Here is a 19,838-nt window from a genome sequence, read left to right as displayed (position 1 = left end):
GCAGCCTCGAGTAGAGTTGGCAGTCTGATCATCGGCCACCGATCTAAGAGCTCCGACGGACGACTCCCAGACAGCCGCTTCTAATTAAGGCGGCTAAAATACAACATAAATCACTTTTGAGGTGAAGATGTCTCTCGGACAGGTGGGGATTTTTTTTTCATCTAAATTCATCCATGCGATGAAAATCTTGAAAGAAGAATGCCTTTACCTGCCTCACGAAGAAGGAAAACACACGCTAATGGAAATAAATATCTGCAAATGCAAATAATTTCCTTAAAATTTAGGTGACCCATTTATGCGATTACTTTTGATTAAAAAAATATCAAACGACAACTTGATCTGCACCTAATGTAGGCAGCGATATTACTAAGACGTGCTTGGCACCGGATTGTAAATAAAAACCGGAGATCTGGAATACCACTTTTTTAAAACATTTAAACTCCTCATACATAAAAATTAATGCATTTTTATTTTAACATAATAACTTAGCCAGGTCAGATTTTCAGACTGGCAGTTTAACTTTTAAACTTCTAAGAATAATTTAGTGAATGGACCACATATCATAGGATTGGGACCCTAATTATTTGTCACGATGGGACCACCAGCCCTATGGCACCGGAAGTCACTAGCCGCTGCGTGCTTTTCCATGACATATATTTTATTTTAATGATTTACAATCCTATGGCAAGGAAAGCGTGAACAATGTTTTAAATGTTTACAAAAATATTACCAAAAATTTTGATCCCAGTTGGCGGTCACTCACTATAGATTTTCATTGTAATTCCTTTATTTGACCATTAAAACTGTATAATTAGAAAGTACTACGTAGATTTCATAAAAAAAGGAAGTGTAGTTACCAGAGTTTACCTGAAAACGACGACTATATATGTATGTAATGAATCTGCTGACATGCCATTGCTTCGCTATTTGCCCTATAACTTATTAAACGTGGATTATAATCTTATAAAGATTCATTTACAATTTTTTATATATTTCTACCATGTATCCACAAGTTTAATTCATAAAAAGGTTTAAGTGACATCAATTTTTAAAAGCTTTCTTATTTCTAACAGTGATAAGATTTAAATTTTTTGCCAAAATAAAATAGTCGATATACCAGACCTGGCTTAAATAATATAACAATATTCCAAAAAACAACCACCGACAGAAAAGAAATATATCACTTCGCTTGAATGCAAATAAATTTTATGTCAAGTGAACGACATTCAATGTAATTTACGATTGGAATCTAATAACCAATTTCATAATTTCAAATCTGCCTGCATATGTACCATTCCTAGCCGGACAAGCAGCGTACCCGTTATATCCACTTTCATTTGAGTCGGACCGTTTGCGTGCACCGATGAGTTAATTACAGCGGCCACCTTCCTTTGCGTCCCAAAGGTTGCAGAACCCAGGTGGTAAGGGCGTTAATCCGACGGCAGCGTATTTAGAGCGCGCGGGGTAGGACGAGGACGTGGCCGGGTGCAAGGGAACCGCCGCCTCCGGCAATTGAGGTTAGCGCGATTGAATCCGTCGCTCAGGTCACGACGATTCTTAAGCGAAATGCGAGCGCCGATGAGTTGAGTCCGGTGAAAGGCACCAGAGTGGAGCGGAGGTTGATTCAGATGCGCGAATGAGAGAGCGGGAGAGAATTGTGGGACGAAGCGGTGCGATAGAGAGCGGAAAATGTGAAGTTCCTAGACCGATCAAAGGATTAAAATTTCATTAAGAATTTATTGAAAAATGGACGGCAATATTGCCAGGAGTAGATAATTTTTTGGGACATGAGGTCTTAGAGCTTACTCAAATTTAATTTCAACATGACGTGGAAACATTTAATAACTTCACATAATTATTACCACTTGTGCAGAGGGAATTTATCTATTTTCCTCAAAACCAATCAACGAATGAGAAGCGTTTTCTATTGGCTTAATATTTGAAAGTTGTCCATTCAAAGTTTCCAATAAATATATAGTATTTTAGTTTATTAAATGAACATTTTGACGAAATGAAATACAGGAGATCCATTGTTTACTACTTCTAGCGGAGCTCAGACCGCAAAGATGTCCTGAAATAGTTCTTCCTTATACAGTCCTTACATCTCCATATTGAAAAAACCTCAGACTTAAATATAATTAAAAGAATAGTTTTATTCTTCCTGGGTCAAAGTACTAAATTAAAAAAACAGAAAACTTACTTACTTACTTACAACACTTACAAGATATTAACCTATGGAAACAGGTTTTAAGTAACTTGAAGGAACAATGAAGCAAGTGCAATTTCCTTGAAAGCATTAACACTTAAATATAGAAATTATTTGGAAAATATATTTCCTCTAAGAAAACACTACTAATAACTAAAATTAATGCAATAAGAGTAACATTTTCTCAGCATTTCACATTCATTTCTATTATTTTATTGTTATTTCATTAAAATATACTTGTATAGTATAGATCATTATTGATTTCTATATTTTATTTCTAAAGAAAAAAAATAATTGAATGCGATACTTTAACAGACACCTGTAATAATTTTGTTACATCTTTGGTGATAAATCTAATTATTTAAAAAAGAATTTTAATCCGAAAACTGTGACAGATGATTAATAACTTGAAATACAAATAACCCAATACTTATGTTAATGAACAAGGTTATTAAATTTTCAAATCAGCATTTAAATCCATTGCACTATTGTAGTGGTGTAGAAAATGCATAGGTAAGATGTGTTCGCATACTACCTTATGAAATGATTTATCTCCCTGATCGCTGGTTGACCAGGTAAAAATTCATTACATTGAATATCAATTTGTTTTTGATTTAAGAAAGTTTTCAATAAGCATAGATTAAAAAGAAGAAATGCTATTGGCCATGACAAATCGTAGCTTGCTGTCCTATTGAAATAAAACTGTTAGGATTGTAATACTAAGTATGAAAGTAGAACAATGGGTAAGTTGAAGTGTAACCTTTGATCTAAAGAAATGAATTTCTAAATACTAGACAGGAGGTCAAAACGGTTACAGTTTTGAAAGAGGCAGACTCAAGACGCATTAAAATCGCAACTATAACGCTAAGCACCCATCTGCGTCCATTTTTCCAGAGAAGGAGCTCTTTACACGTTGAATGCGCGTAGAAAAAATGATTTGCCTCACGTTGCAACTCTACACATAAGAATAATTACGGAGAAATGGAATAAAGGGTATGTTTGAAGCGGCGTATAAAATCATGTCCTTTGAATTAGCTTGGCTTCGGATTGATTTGACTTTGGAGGAAGAAATATAGGGCCAAAGATTTTATTTTTTCCATGCAATAATAAATGACACGAAGGCTTTTTTGAAAGAGAGCAGAAGTCTGGAGGCAGTTACATTTCATGGGAAGGCAAAAATACTACTTCTTCATTGACCAAAAATACATCCACAGCTCACGCTGTTAAAAATTTAGGTTTAGGGCAGTAGCAAAAAGTTCGATGTTAAAATTAACATGTGAAAATTATGATGGAAAGAGTAACTAAGCATCTGCTCTGCATTTTTGTGAAATCAGGGAAGTATTTTGTATTAATCTCAAAGAGAAATTTCTCCCACATCAAAAAATCTTTTCCAGAGAATTTGATGTCCCATCCGAAATATAGTGAAAGAGAAAAACTCCAAAAAATAGTGAGAAAGTATTCCAAAGAGTCACGGTAGAATAGCGGAAACCATCAGAGTATATTACGCGTTATCTTGCCTTGGCTTTTCACAAACATTCTCATGTCTTTCTACTAAATTCTATGCAATTAGAAAATACCTGGTCAATGAATTTATCGCCTATGTGACACTTAAAAACGATATAATTTCATTTCGTCAGGCTATTCGTGCCTTTAAACGCACTATACCTGCTATTAACGATAACGTTCGAATAATTTTCCAGTCATACTCCCATTTTTATGTAACCGTTCAACTCGCTGGCAGTGAGTGAAACAGCTCTTGAACTTCATATCATGGCCGAAAACTTAGCACAAAAGTCTCCCGCGGATTTTTGTGGTGATTACTTTCCTTGAGAGCTTAAAGGATAGAAAATAATTACGGCAAGTGAAAGGTCCATGTTTTAATTCCATGATTATGAAAACATTTTCAGCTAGAAATCTACATCCTCTATCATTAACCCTGTGTTTGTCCTTTACATGTATAGTATATCAAAACCTTTTCCCCCATACTTGAAAGGTGGAAGGGCTTGTACTTTCTGATGACCCCTAGAGATGTGCTAGAGGGAGTAATGATAATTTCTTCTAGTAGGGACACTCTTGCCAGACAGGTAGAAGGTTAGGAGCCAGCAAATGGTAGGCCACGGAGCGTCTGTTCCTCAGTGAGGCGGCTGCAAAGGCGTCTGACCCCAGTGGGGCGACCATCGAGTGATGCTGTCACGTTAAAAATACTATTGAGGAAGGCAACGGGAAACCACCTCAATTATCATTCCCAAGAATATAATGATGGCCACTACAGAGAATATGAGTCCTGACAACTACGGAACTCATTCCAAAAAGGCCTTGTTTCGTGCCTGGCACTGAGGGAGGCAAGGCATCCGCGGTTGTCATCCCATGCCACCCTTGCAAAAGAAACTTGAAAGCAGCCGGACAGATTACGCAGAAGAAGACCAATTTAGAGAGAGTAGGAGCTTAAAATATCAAGACGATGTTGAGGATAAGATAAGTAGATAATATTATGCGAGGGATGGAAAAGGATGGAAATATAGATATTTTTTATTTGACCAAGCTCTAATTTGCCAGTCATCCAAGGGGTTGCAAGCATTGCTGAGTAATTTGAAATTCAGTGCTATACATGCATGATGAGAATCATAATTATAAACAAAGGTTACGCGATTTTCCAGAAGGAAAAAGGTGAAGCTAAGTATTGAAATATGAGGGCAAAAAATAGAGCAGGAGGAACAGTTTTCGTGTCTCGAAAATGCTTTGGACAAAAATGGTCAAAGTTTGAGGGATGTAATGACAAGAATTGCGTTAGGCAAAGAGGCTTTCATGAGGAGTAGGCAGTTGATGATAGGGACGTTTAGTAAGGATGTTGAGAAAAGATTCAGTAAAACTGTTATATGGAGTACAGTTTTGTACGGCGTGGAAAATTGGTCACTGAAGCAGGAGGATAGATGTAGATTGGAGGCTTTTGAAATGTGGTTGTGGAGAAGAATGCAGAAGGTGAAATGGACGGAAATGAACGGAAAACAAATGAAGACTTGCAACGTATGGAGGGCGAGGAGATGAATATGTTGGGAGAAATCCTACGGAGGCAGGAAAAGTGGAAGAAGGGCGTATTGATTGGCTGTGGGATGTTGAAGACTGCAAAAGAGGGGAGAATGCTAGGAAAACGAGGAAAGGGCAGGAAAAGGATAGGGATGTTGGATGGGATGAAAGGAGGAAATAAGTACACAGAAATTAATTGGGACTTTATGTAGAGTAGGCTACTAGATTGTGCGTCGTTTGGAGTCACAAAATATTTATTTGGTATTTGTGGCCTCCTTATACGTTTACTTTTTTGGAGATGAAACTAAACCTTTTCAAAAATATTTAAGGAGATATGATAAGCTGAGTTTTACTTCGTCAAAACAGCCAGTACAATCTAGAAACACGCTGGCATCTGGAAAAGAGGACATTGCCGAGGGGTTTAATTTCGAAATGATAGCAATTTAATTATGAATTCATTATATTCAGGTAAAAATCCGGATAAATATTAACAATACCTCCTGGGGATATATTTGAACTTAAATACTGGTGTAAGTTTCACAGCCATCTAGAACCAGGTCTATTAAAACGAAATCGTCATTTTCGAGTTCATTACGGCATATTACTAAATTGTTAATCGAGAATAATGATATGTTTTCAACAAATCCGCAACGTAACTTATGTGTCCATATTGTGTTGACGTTCTACATATAGTAGCTTGAGGGCTTTCTCAAGTAATTAAATCTACTTACCGCGCGCAAATTCAAGCTTCTTGGAGTAAAATCTGTATGCTTACCTGTAAAAGAGAAATACAAAGTCAATTATTCTACTCATTTAGCAGATAGGAGAACTATAATCTCCAATATAAGTCATTTTTTTCCCTAGCACTCGGAAACGCATTTGTAATGCATTAAAAATGAATACTTGATACACAAAAGATGCATGAACCCAAATGCGCAATCCAAGAAGCAATGTTGTCATTACATGTTCAGATGCCTTATCCAAACTACAATTTTTTCCTTACCTCATGACAGCCTCTTTTGAAAATAATGTTGAAAATTTTTTAAATGCTTTGTGTATTATTTAAGCCGTCAACATTTAAAAAATAATTTAATAAATAATAAAAATGATTAATTTTTTAGCTTTATCCCAATACTATCCATTTCGCTTGATAACGCTTCGCTTTTAAAGAACCGAGTTTTGACAAATATTTATATGTAAGCTGACTATATTAAAGGATAAAATAAACTTAATGACCAACAATGAAAAAAAGCATTTAAGCTTTATAAAAGATGAATATAGGATAATATGACTAATTCGTCAAGCAATTTAATTATATCTTTTGTAATAGGACATACACTTGCTTATTGAAGCTATTTAGCTTAAAAAAATTATCATATCCCCAAGAAACATGGACGAGGAACAATACATTTTGCTGATACTACAAAAATTGTGATATATGAAATAAGTATTAAATGAGTATTTGAGATTTTGAACAATCCACCCATAAGAATTGGAAAAAGCTTATCTTTCCATATCTATTATAGGTATAAATGGAGTGATGGTGGGATTGACTAATATAGTTACACATGTAGTAAAAATACACCATAACCAAATACATGTTATGAACCATTATTTTATCGAAAAATGTTTGTTGAAAATAACGACTATATTTGGCTATAAGAGACTTGCTAGTCAGAATAAGAACACAATCGTGTTGAATCAAGAGCAAGAGTTAGCCTGTCAAATTATTATTAAAATATAAAAACGGGCACAGGACTCATATTCTTTTTCCGGTATGATTCCTCATGACAGAAAATATTCTACTTAGGGGAAAATTAAAGTAGAGGACCAAGGACGTGATACAGGAGGAAAGAATACAAATGGGCTTATGATATAATACAAGGAGACAAGGAAAAAGAATCATACGAGGAAAATATTTGGGAAACGGCTATTTTGAGAATAGAACTGTTTCACTTCAATCACAATAAAGTCATTTAAAATAATCTATTTTGTGGAACCTAGTAGATAGTAGATATTATTTGATGTATTCCATTATCAGTCTAAAAGGTTTAGCGAAATAACAGCCAAAAACTATTAGAGTTTATCGCACAAGTATTTCGCTGGACTGATCTCCTTAAGAAATTAGATGAATACATCTAACTTGATAAAAATTCGAGCAGAAGGATGGATTGCACAATTTGCGTCCGATACATCCAGGTTCAAGGGGCGTACGCCGGGGAGGGAACTTTCGCCAATTACCTCCCTACTAAAACATTTAAAAAGATGACAAATATAAATAACTCCAACTCTCCAAAAAATGGTAGAATTGTACCAGCTCTATCGTACAGCTTCATCCAATCCAAAATGATGCCGTAAAACCTCTTTCAGAGCTTTCATATGCCACGCCCCTGCAAGAGATTAAAACCTGTCTATTTTTCCTCATTGTCCCCGCAACCAATTAACTCAGCATATGTCTCACATGAACGACTCTGCACACCCTCCTCTCTTATTTCATTCTATAAAACTACTCAATGATCATCCTCGCCGAGTTTTTTTTTCTCTTTTGCTTTTCACCTAGCTCCGTGGCGCACCTTTCCTGAGGTCCGACCACTAAACACCGTCTACCTTGGAGATCCTTGCCTCGTGCTGCAAAACTAATTTCAATCTTCCGAATCCTGGTTCGGCCAGCCTTTTTCATTTGCCTCGTTGCCTTACTACTTTGAACAGGTCCCGCTGACTCAATTCAGTTTCACTAAAAGTAAACCCAAGAATTCAGGACGGAACTGCGATGGAGGAAAGTTACCGAGTGGTTGAGTGACGTGGACACCACTAAGACAGAAATTTTGAGCACAAAGACTTAATTATCCTTGCATTGAGTTAATCACAACATATTTTATTTCCTGTATCATAAGCAAATGTTTGGAATAATATTTGTAAATTCGTTAACAGTACATGAACAAATTTTTGGGTCATATATTTAAATTAAATTTATTTATTCAAATAACACTAGATTTATTCACTTTTACGCGTTGTTCTAATATTCATTAAATATATGCTCGTATAATTCAAAACTTCTTGTGAAATTCTGGAATTCTCTTCACATGGAATATCAATTTCGGTGCTCAAAGTGATTTTACCTGCCATTGGTTTATTTACCTAAATATTTATCTAGTTATTTCAATGAGTTTTAATTTTATCTCTCATCTTCTTTTAGAAAATTATAATAATTTTCCAAAGTAATGCAGAATGAAGCGTCCCTAGAGTATATCTAAATGTTGTGCAATTATGCTGTGGACATTAACTTTCACACTAATGATCCAAAATGCATTACCGCATACATGTCGTAGTCCAGGAGAGAAGAAATCAGTGAACTCATTACATAAACTGGAATTTATCTATGAATAATTCTCTGGAAGTAACTTCCATTGCATTCAAATTATGATGGCTTATTTTATATTTTTCATGCATTGAGATAACCCGACGGATCATAGGCTTAAAAAAGACTCTGGGATAACGTACGTCACTCTCTTAATTATTAAAAGACTCGAAAATTTACAAGGTTATCTAAAAAGAAATAGTTAGGGGAATAGCAATGCAAACTAATGAAACGCATAAAAGCAATAGAAATTTTAAATTTCATAAGGGGCAATCAATGACGAGAATCACCTAATTGAAAGAAAAACAAAGGGTCCTTCGGGCGTTATTTGGCCTGTTATGCCGGTTGGGTCTCTATCTGTTTAAATATAAATAAGGTTTATGCCTTTAAAAAACACATATAATATATTTCCTTAATAAAGCTGAACCAATAGGAGTTTTACAATTAACCGGCATTATTTTAGATGACACAAATGGCGATAGAAATTTACTGAGAACAAAATACAAGCATGATCAAATTCTATGTAACGTAATTTTTAAAATAATAAAATTAAAAGATTGAAAGATGGATATATGTTCTAATAGCTACCAAACTAAGAATTTGTTTATATTATTTGCAGTACGGTAGGCATTATTAATATTAGCTCTCTCAGTCCAAAATACACATAGAGAAAGTATAAAAAAATGAACACGTTTATAATCTTTGTATATTAAAACAATGGGGGGCCAAAATAGGATTAGTCGAATTATATGGGCATGAACTAGGTATTCTCAAAAATAGATTTCGTTAAATGACTCCGATAAATTGGCATTGCACTTTATTCCATTTATATTGTTATTTAATAGAATTTTGTTAAAATTGTATACCAGTGGTTAATATTCTGTAATAGCAGCGATTAAAATTTTACTTGGGTAAAATATTTTCACTCCCTCCCAAAAAAATTATAATTTACCTCCGTTGATAGCATCATATTGTATATCTATAATCCTTAAAAGCAGTCTAATTCAAAATGTTGTTATTTACAGATAGAGGCCACGTCGATGTTCGAGGAGCTCCCCTTTCAACCTAGCCACGTTTTTTCTCCCACAGAATTCCTAATCCAATGTCTACCATCTTAGGGACCCCCCGAAAACGTTCTCAGTCCTCTGCTTCCACTCCCACCTTTCCCAATTCCCATCATTCTCTCACATTCCCCCTCCCCGACTCGCGCTAACCAACCTTCTTTCTCAAGGGATGGTCCCTTATTTTTCCCAACGGAAGACTTTCTCGTTCCTCCCTCTTCTTCTTCTACGGAAAACTTAGCGCTCCTTGGGATTCCCCCACCGCCCTCTCCCGCCAGTTCTCATGCCTCTTGTCTGACTCGCCCTCCTTTGGCCTAGAATAAAAAAACACCCTCCCCCTTCCCACAGTTCCGCTGCTGACACCTCTTTCTCTCTCTCTCGGCGCCTACCTCCGCTAACCTATCCCGGTATTAAAATAAAACGGGAGTAGAAAAAATGATGGTGGAGTAGAGATGACGAGAAGAGAGATCGGATGTTGCATGGAGGGTTCCCTAAGGTGAACCCTAACTCTCCCCACGTGCCTTGCGCGTGCAATACGAGAGGTCGAAAATTTCGCGAAGGAATATTTTATTTTCCCTGGCCCTTCTCCCCCCCCAACTGCTGCTTTTGATGGGAGCTGCTTTTGATGTCGAGGGGATTTGAGAGCGAGTGAAGTGAGGGAAATGGGCCTGGGAGACGAGGGTTTTTGGGAGGGATCGGTTGTTATGACAACGGGGAGACGAGCATTTTGGAGTAATGAGAGGGTTTTATTAGTTAAGAAAGAAGAAAATAAGAATATGGTATGGGGCCGTATTTCGAGATTTGAATGCAGTGACGGCGACTCTCTGGGTCGTCTGGTATTTGTATCTGTCACTAATAAATGTCACTGATTCCATTGACAGTACCAATAATGTTCATTTCGGTTCACCTGCATATTATTGTGTAGTGTAATAATTCTAGCGAATATTACGATTAAATTTTGAGCATGAAAAAAAACTTTCTGTCGAAGAGCATTATTGGATTCGTTTAACTAAACACGAATAACTTCATGAATTAAAATTTTCTCAGCGGAAATAAAAATATGTTTCAAAAATTATCTTCATAAAAATTAAAACCACAAAAAAATTCTTGTTGAAGAGCAATTTTATAACAATTTAAATCAATTAGTTTCGTTTGATTTATTGAAGGAATGGAAACTTCAGGGTTGCCATTCATACATATGTATATATATATATATATATATATATATATATATATATATATATATATATATATATATATATATATATATATATCAGAAAATTTAACCATTTGGCCTTCTATGGGTCTTCATAGGTCTTCTTCAGGTGAAACTGGAAGTTATCGGGCGGAGGGAATGACATCCTACCATTGATTTTTTCAATAATTTTTCTATGATAACTATTAATTTATGTTTTAAGCATTATAACTTACAAATTATTCTCACAATGATGATGAATATTTTATCTTGTCAATGACAAAAGTGCCTTTTCGCATTTAAAACAATAAGATAAATCTTAATAAACTTTAAACAACTAAGTATCTCTCAATAAGTAGAATTAACACATAAGTTTTCCCCCTGGATTGATCCAAATAAGACTTACTGTACTTATCGTTGAATTATATAATGAAATGAGGCAAAAAATGTAAATATTTTATAAAATTAAAAATTAAATGGATAAAGGATTCAGATATTCTTAAAATCTGTGTCGAAAATCCAACTAATAATAGAGCGCATCGAAAAAGTTTGGGCTGAAAAGCAGGGCTCGAGTTCACTGACCCGTGTCAGCGTCAAGCACATATTAAAATCGTCTTATCGTAAGACAGTTTCGCGTGGATAAATGAAAAAAAACATGAATATGTGCTTGCTAAAATCGCAGTCGTACGCGGGGAAAAATGTTTGACTCACTCCGAGGAATAATAAGGACATCTACTTTGTAAATTCTTTCTTGCAACTCGCTCGACTCAGTTAGGAAGGGTGCTGGGAAAGTGAGATTCGCTTGGATTCATGATGAGGAGAACTGCGATGGAGAAAATAGTGGAAGTTAGGCGGAGAAGGTGTGGGTGACGAATAGGAAGAGGAAACGGGCTTATAATTCTCCAGTGGAGTGTTGGAGGAGCAAACAAAATGAAAGGGGTAGGGAGTAGAGATGAGGAGAAAAAGTTTCCCCTCGGCGAAATGGGCCCGTGGTGCTCTAGGTGGAACACCGGGGAGAAAAATAAACGAAAAAGCTCACAAAGGGGCAAAATTGTGCTGCGTGATGAGGAGAAGTCAACAAGAAGTGAGAGCAAAGGAGGGATAGTAAGGCGGTGATAAGAATGTTGATTTGGTGGAAGGAATTGAAATGTGCGGAGGTGAGGTGGAACCTGTGAGTAAAAAGTAAGTTGGTGGTAGGTATGGTTTTTCTTGAACTCCGAAGAAATGACTCCGGAAACTAACCTAAATGATTTAAGTTTCCCCGGTTGGATATGATTACAATATCATGGAAGAGATTCCAGTCAAATGAAAAGTAGGTAAATTTTGTAATCAGGTTAAATATAAAAAAAACTAATATGGGTACATTTTTCCAAGTGTTGACCCACCGAAGTAAAACCTTAATTTCATTCATGAGGGATACTTGGGGCAGAATATTTTACCAAATCTCAAAAATAAACAGGCTTTGAAAATGGTTTCGGAATAAGGGAACAATTAATTCCTCCTAGAGTTATGAAATCATTTAAATTAATAATGAAAAAAGTGATACACATGATTTAATTGAGATGATGGAAGTTTGCCTTAGAGAGAGTATTTACTTAGTGTTGTTTCACTGCGGTGGTATTTTGATGCTATTTCAAAAATCACGAATCATAATTACTACTACTTAGGAGAATTATGACCTCTTAGATAAAAATCATTTTAAGAGCTACAGCAGTGGTTTCGCCATATTATATACAATGCATAATAAAGTTTTAATGTAAAGTCTAAAATAAATAAATATAAGGTAGTTGGAAAAAATATAAATCAATGATTGCTCAAGAGTACCAGACATTTTGACGAGCTTGGAATGAGATAATATTGTGAATAAGTTACACATTTCTACGTGTACATTCATACACAATTTAATTCGATCGAAATACTATGGGAAAAGAAAGGGAAATATATCAGTTACAGCTAAGGTTTTTAAGACCTATAAAATGTCTACTCATTATTTTCAGTATTATTTTGCGAATTTCACCTCAACTTTAATGTTTGGCTTTATCAGATATAAACGATGAGATACAATTGCCATAGTTATTTCCGAATACGCAAATGTAGTCATACGATTATTGATAATGTGGACCATTTGTAAGACTTTGCAAGGCCCGTTCATCTGTGTTTTAAACTCCCAAACAGAAAAAATAATATGAGCACTATGTTAATCAAAGCAATATAAGAATACAATTTGATACCTAATACATCACTATTATCTCAATGATGTTTCTGAAATAATTACATTTGGTTATTATTCGCTTATTTGAGTTTAATATGCTAATGATATTTTTAATATGCTTTTGATATTTTTAAGCACTTAACCGCAGTATAGCGATCATACTGTGTTTTCTTGAGGGTGAAAATCGACCATGACATATCAGAAGGTAATGCTTGCTTTTGAGCAAGGCAATCTTCCGCAGCACCCTACCAAAATAATCCTTTTTGCCTGCTATTCCCCTTTTGCCATTGAAAAATCCGATAGCACTGTCAATTGGTGTATTTACGTGAAAATCATACGCACGCACATAACTTAAGTTAATTGGAGGGATAAAATAACAAGAGAGCGTCAGTACATTGCGATAGCAAGCTTTGTTTTATTGGGGCAAGGAATATGCAAATATACTTTAGAAGGGCTTGATCAACATCTCTTTTATACACTTCAAGCGAATTATTAAATCAGCCAAATGCACAGACTTATACATAAGTGCGTAAAAAAATTAAGAAAACCAAAATATGAGATCATAAGAAATGTTTTTTGAAGTTGCATAGAAATTACTTAAAGAATCATATTGAGATACAGAGTGGAAAAGCAAAACATAACGCTATCATGTAGCTAGCTACCTTTAGAAGAGAATAATCACCACATCGACAATGTTTAAAATCGAGAGCAAATGTAACTGCGGGTCATCAACTACCAAGATACGGGTTTCCCTATACTCGTAAGTGACATCTCCTGGATCTCGTGAACTTAATGAAGCGTCTCTAAGTGTACAATGGGAACTTAAATCGATGTACTTATATGAGTTTTTGGCTACAGAATTGATAAATATGGTATAAATGTTGTATAAATATATTTATGAGTCGAAATTTAAATTGTGATTAATATTAGTTATTATTAGTGGATACAATGTTCAACGCTTATTAATATCTATGTAGTGAATAGATTGACTCAATGAATTAATTTAAGTATATGAGGACGAAGTAAGTTAAAACACTTTGTATTATAGCTTAAGTATAATGTTCCACACCGGCTCCGATATCAGTTGACTTTACTCTCTGAATAGCATAATACTATTATGTTATTTTAGTTCCAAATTTCGTGGGTCGCTGAGCGCAGGGGATTTTTTTATATGACAAATCATGCACATTTTTTTCTGGATGAAAAAATCATTTTCAATAAATTTGTATCCATATAAAAATCTGTGGGACTAAAAACATGATTAATGGCACGTAGAGTGTTTAATATACCAGGAGAAGCTTGGGACAGGGTAAAAGAGGGTGAACGGTGGGATTTGAAAACTGGGAGAGCAATTTTTCACCTGTATACGCATTGGATTGGAAAATATCATTCACAAAAACCAATTTTCATAGCCAAAGGGGCTCGGTGTTCGTTGCACCGAAGCAGCCTAGAGGATACCATGGTGGCCGGAGTTAGTTGGTCTTCCAAAGTGATTGGCCGGCGGCGAAAGTTCAAAAATGTATTCGAACGAAACTCGATTCTAGGATGCCCATTCGATTGCAATGGAAGAGAGCGAGGCTAGAACAGACGAGGGCGAACCAGATTAGGCAAGTACAACGCACAATGTACTCATTTGTTGCAGGTAATACACCGTACTGCAAGCCTGCAATTGGGAATGCGGAAGCCGGTGATAGCCCAAAAAAACGACGACGAAAAGAAATATCACGATGGCAACTGGTTCAGCTTCATAAGTGTTGTAGCAAATGTTGCCATTAAAGATGATAATTTTTATAGGATTATAGTAAATCAACTAATAGGCAAATATTTTTTACCATAAGAACCAATTTTTTCTCCATTTCATATATCTATAAATGAGGTTATTAAACAAAAAAGATACACAAATGGTTTCAGAATACATAAAACATAACTGAACGTTATGGTTGAAAAAGTGTGGCCACTACTCTAAAAACACTGATAAATTCATGATTTATGTGAATTCATAAAAGAGTGAATGTACTAGATTGATAATGCATTGGATTTCTCGAGTTATTGTGTGTATAATATTTTATTTGCATCACATCATATTTTATTTCGTCTCAAATTTGAATATGTATATCGTGATCCACAAAATGGGTGTCGTGATGGCTAAAAACCATGGTGATGTTGTGATGGCAAAAAAAGAAATAATATGATATTCACAAGATAGGTTTGATGCTGTTTTATGCAGCAGTGCAAGCAAAGGCTTTTCAGAGGGGAGTTTACGTGTGCACCACTGAAGGCGAAAACCGTTACTCCAGCTGATAAGGTTAAGATGACGGTTTTTATTTAATTCTCAAGGAGTAATCTCTATTTACTATTTAATAAAAAGTCAACCTATTACAGATAGATACTATACATTTTAATAAACCCGTTTTAAAATCCAGCTACGAGAGTAACGTTCACAATTGGCCCAAAAAATGTCCGTGTCCATTACGTTTGGACACCAGCACACGGCACAGTTGTGGCCGCAAAATCGATGCAATTACGACTCCAAATCGTTCTCCATCCCACTATGTTCTATATTTTGCTCAATTGGACGAATATTCGTTTAAAATATGAATAAAATGGCTAACGGGTTGGAAAATTTATTCAAATGAGGAGGTGATTGCAAGAACAAACGCTTACTTCAGAGAGTTGAAGCAATTGAATTATTTGGCGTTCGAGATATTATATGAACTTTAAATGACTCTGTGTACAGAAAGTAAGTACAAAAGTACAAAAATAGTACATTCCAAAATGTTTCGCAGTTTTCTTTAAAAAAAATTGAAATCCATCGATAAAATAGGCTTTCTCATTGATATTTCTGATAGAATAAATTTTGATTTCAATTTGCACGAATCAATAGATTCCTATTTTTTTTTATTCCGGGTTTCCGTGTGAAATATACCAATGTCACTCATTTTCTTTATAAATAATCGGGCGAATTCAATTAAAATAGAATATAGTCACAAATAAATCTTATCTTTGAATATTGAATTACTCTTGAGGCGTGTTTGACGTTAGCCTTATCTTATAAAAAAATTATATCTCTCAGTCCCTCATGCTTATACATTCCCACATGCATACAAGTATACAAGTCACTTTCAAGCCTCAATCACTTTGTTTAATTTTCTACGGAAATACAATTTCTACGGGAAAGAAGCAAGCAAATATTATATTTTAGGGCGCGGAAAATAAAGAATCTTTGGCGAAAGCAGTAATGATACGAGCTACAATCCTGCTACTTTAACAAACACAAGGGATGGAGAAGGAAATATTTTCGTTTTCGTGTCTTTTTTTTAAAGACCATGGCAAATTGGGTATGCGAGTTTGTCGAACGATCGCGAAGTTAGTAGAGATGGTATGGGAGTGAACTGAAGAGTTTATCGGGCTGGAAGGAGAAAATGATCTGGGGTGAGTCCAGAGCTAAGGGAGAGGGGAATGTGGGTGTGTATTGGGAGATGAGGTTATGAGAGGGCTAGAGAAAGAAAACGAAAATTCGATGGAAACTCTGGAATGCTCTGTTATTTGCAGGCGGTGTGGTAGCCATAATGGGAAAACAAAAGGCAATCAAACTGTGAAACGTTAATGAGTGGACTCTCGCCTCCTCTTTACCACCCTCTTTGCCACCACGCCCTCCGCCGAGCGATACGATGCTTTTTGGACGAGGAGTGCTGGGGCGGGGAGGGGAATGCGTTTTTTTTTAAAACTGGAGCGAGGCTCGCTGGGCCAACAATAGAAGCCTCCCTCTCTCTTTCTCTTTGCTGGCAAAAAAAATTTGGAAGGGCACATGCAACGAACAGTTTCAACAATTATGATCGGAATTGTATCGGTGGAGACCATTTACCAACTACAAATTCATCGGAGACGGGTCGAGAGGTGGCCATTAAAACAGCGCTCGGATGGAGGTGAGTGCATAGAAACTGGAATCCTGCACTACTAATGAAAGCTTGCGTTTTGTAACTTAATTTAGCCCAAATCAAGGGAAATGTGCTTATAATTGACTTATACTAAAGGTGATGCGATAAAATTTGCACCGATATGTTTCGAAACTCTCCAATTCGTTTTACTTTCTGGAAATACTATTTGCACCCACACTCAACGCGTGTTGCCCTTGATATCCTAACCTGCAGTCAATATTTTTTTACCATAACTTCATAAAATTTCACATAATACGAACAAATAAGTATGCTCATTCGTAGAGAAACTAAACCTGAAAATAAGGTCAGCTAGACATGCTACAAAAAAGAAAACTTTTGTTAATGATAATTACCCGTTTTTTTAAAAAAGGGACTTAAGACCTTTTTTTTAGAAAATGAAAAATTTGGTACAAATTCCTGCTCTCATTTATGCTTCAAAAATAATTTTTGGAAAACGTCTACTTTACTTGAGAATAGCCAATTTAAATTATTTATTAATCTTCGAATTTATAATTAGGAAAGTAATACTGCACGAATAAAAAACGTTGCATTTGAGGCAAGAGAATGAGCGTAGTATGATATCTTGAAAACTATGTGTTTGGGATGAATCCAGAAATGAACTCGACAAACAGGCAGATTAAAGGCAAAGTTTTGGTGGGAAAAGAGAAAGTATCCAGGTGGACTCCAAACTTTGTCAGAAATTAAAGTATAGTTCATTGAAAATTAACAGGTATAATAAAAGATTTAAGTGCTTAAGAAAGTGGTTACCAATTGAAACTTATCATTTTTAGTATTAACTTGGGTCTACACAAATGAGATGAAACCGTAAGTGATATTTGCAACCATCCGGTCAAAAACCAAGAAGTTATTATTTAAAAATTACAAACTCTAGGAAGAAGATTTTAAACCAAAGTTTTTAACTTTCTCTTAGAAATACTCGTTCTAGTTTTTCATCTAAATAGCTCCTTTACTGCATTATTATTATTTCTATTATAGTATAAATTATTGGATTTATGTAGGTTTTGCCCTATTTATAATGTCTTACTAACTGGAAGGCTGGAATATTATTCTGCGCAATAATATAACAGAAACGGTAAGATCGTGTTTAAGTATCTTTTTCTGCGACTCTGGAATAATCTTAACTTCGACAAATGCGTTTAAAAGTGTATCAAACTTACCCCATTGCAACGGGAAAGACTTTTTCATCTTTTTTGTACTCGCCTTGGTTCCTTTAAATGCATTCCTAGAGCACAAGAGCCATGTCGTGAAACCATAGTGATGTGCCCCATCTCCTCGGTTCACGGCCCGAGGGGGTATGGCGTGAGGGGAGGGAGATTATGAGGAGAAGGGCTCTTAATGCAGCCGGACCAGCGGCCCTCGCTCGCGATATAAGGGATATAGTGAGTGGGCTGTTGTTCCTCAGTTTATGACTCCAGTTCTCCTGCAAAGTTTACGGAGTATCTCAGGGAGTTCCCAAACCTAAGGACTGTATTTTTTGCACAGTTTTTCGTTGCATAAGATGCTAAGCAACCATTCACGGGGCACAGTAGTTACAGTGGCACCATAAATATACATTATGGCTTGCTTATTTTCCCTTTCATTAGCGATGCGTAGGTTAATAAATGGAACGAGCTTCCCATATTTTCTAAAGCGAAGACGTTGGTGTCCTTTCTCCATTCATATCTAGTGTATTTAAATGCAAAATGGAAGTGAAATAGCTCGATGAAAATTGATTATTCGGTAGAGTATAAGAAAATACGAGTTGGAATTTTAGAACTTGAACACCAAAGTAGTAATTTTTGTGAGAATAATGAAAACCGTAAAATTTTTACTATACCTTTAGCTCTAATAAAACCAAATAAGTTGGATAAATCACAAAAACAACGGACGATTATTTTATGTACCGTAGATGGCACTCAGTGAGTACAATAGTCAATATGTTTATTTACTTCTTGATAAACAAGATTGATTCATAAAATTTGTTGTCTCAGGCGTAACTTTGTGGAACTTGCATGACATATTGAAATGTAATGAAATAATTGACTTTGTAATTCACTTTGTGTGTGGAATTACAAAGTCAATTATTTCATTACATTTCAAGATTGATTCAGTCAATTTTTGTGGAGTAAAGAAGTTACAGAAGAAAGATATAGAATGGAGTTTTATTATTTTAATTCATTCAGTCAAAATCGAAATAATATATTTTAAAAAGACTAGCGTTCGGTGATTTATATTGTTAAATTACAGACACGTACTATATTTAGATATATGGTAAATATCATATTAATAACTAAATATTTGAAATTGAAATTCTGTATTGAATTAATAACAAAGAAAATGTTTTTGATCGAGTAAGTGCAAATTATTACATATATTTTTTGCGATTATTCAATGAATACACTCAAATAAGTCGCTTTTTTAATCTGTCTCCTTTAATTAATGTGGGTGACATTCAAACCTTATTTCAACAGGGAATTTACGTAATGCACCAGAATTAACTTTCGCCAATTCTGATACGAGCCAAGGAAAAAAAGGAATATATCTGGTATGGTTATATGCCAGGCTGTTAACATGATTATTTTCAACCTAAACCAAGCATTGCAATATGTTTTCTTCTTATTGCAAGTAATCCCGACCTAAGATTTTACATCAGAAAAAAAACGGAGCTAATAAATAGTATTTCCGAAAACATCGTTACCATAAAAAATGTTTTTCAATCAATTACTATCGGAAACAAAAACTTTCCCAGTATGTCTTAACAGCGGCCTCGTGACTTGGCGCCATTAACTGTAAACCTCAAGCTGTAAAAGTTTTTTAGAAGACGCTGGACAGACCAAATAGGCT

The sequence above is a fragment of the Hetaerina americana genome, unplaced genomic scaffold, assembly GCF_022747635.1.
Source record: "Hetaerina americana unplaced genomic scaffold, ioHetAmer1.1.p SCAF_9, whole genome shotgun sequence".
Taxonomy (NCBI): Eukaryota; Metazoa; Arthropoda; class Insecta; order Odonata; family Calopterygidae; genus Hetaerina; species Hetaerina americana.
The sequence above is the reverse complement of the archived record's forward strand: the minus strand, read 5'-3'. Positions refer to the sequence as shown.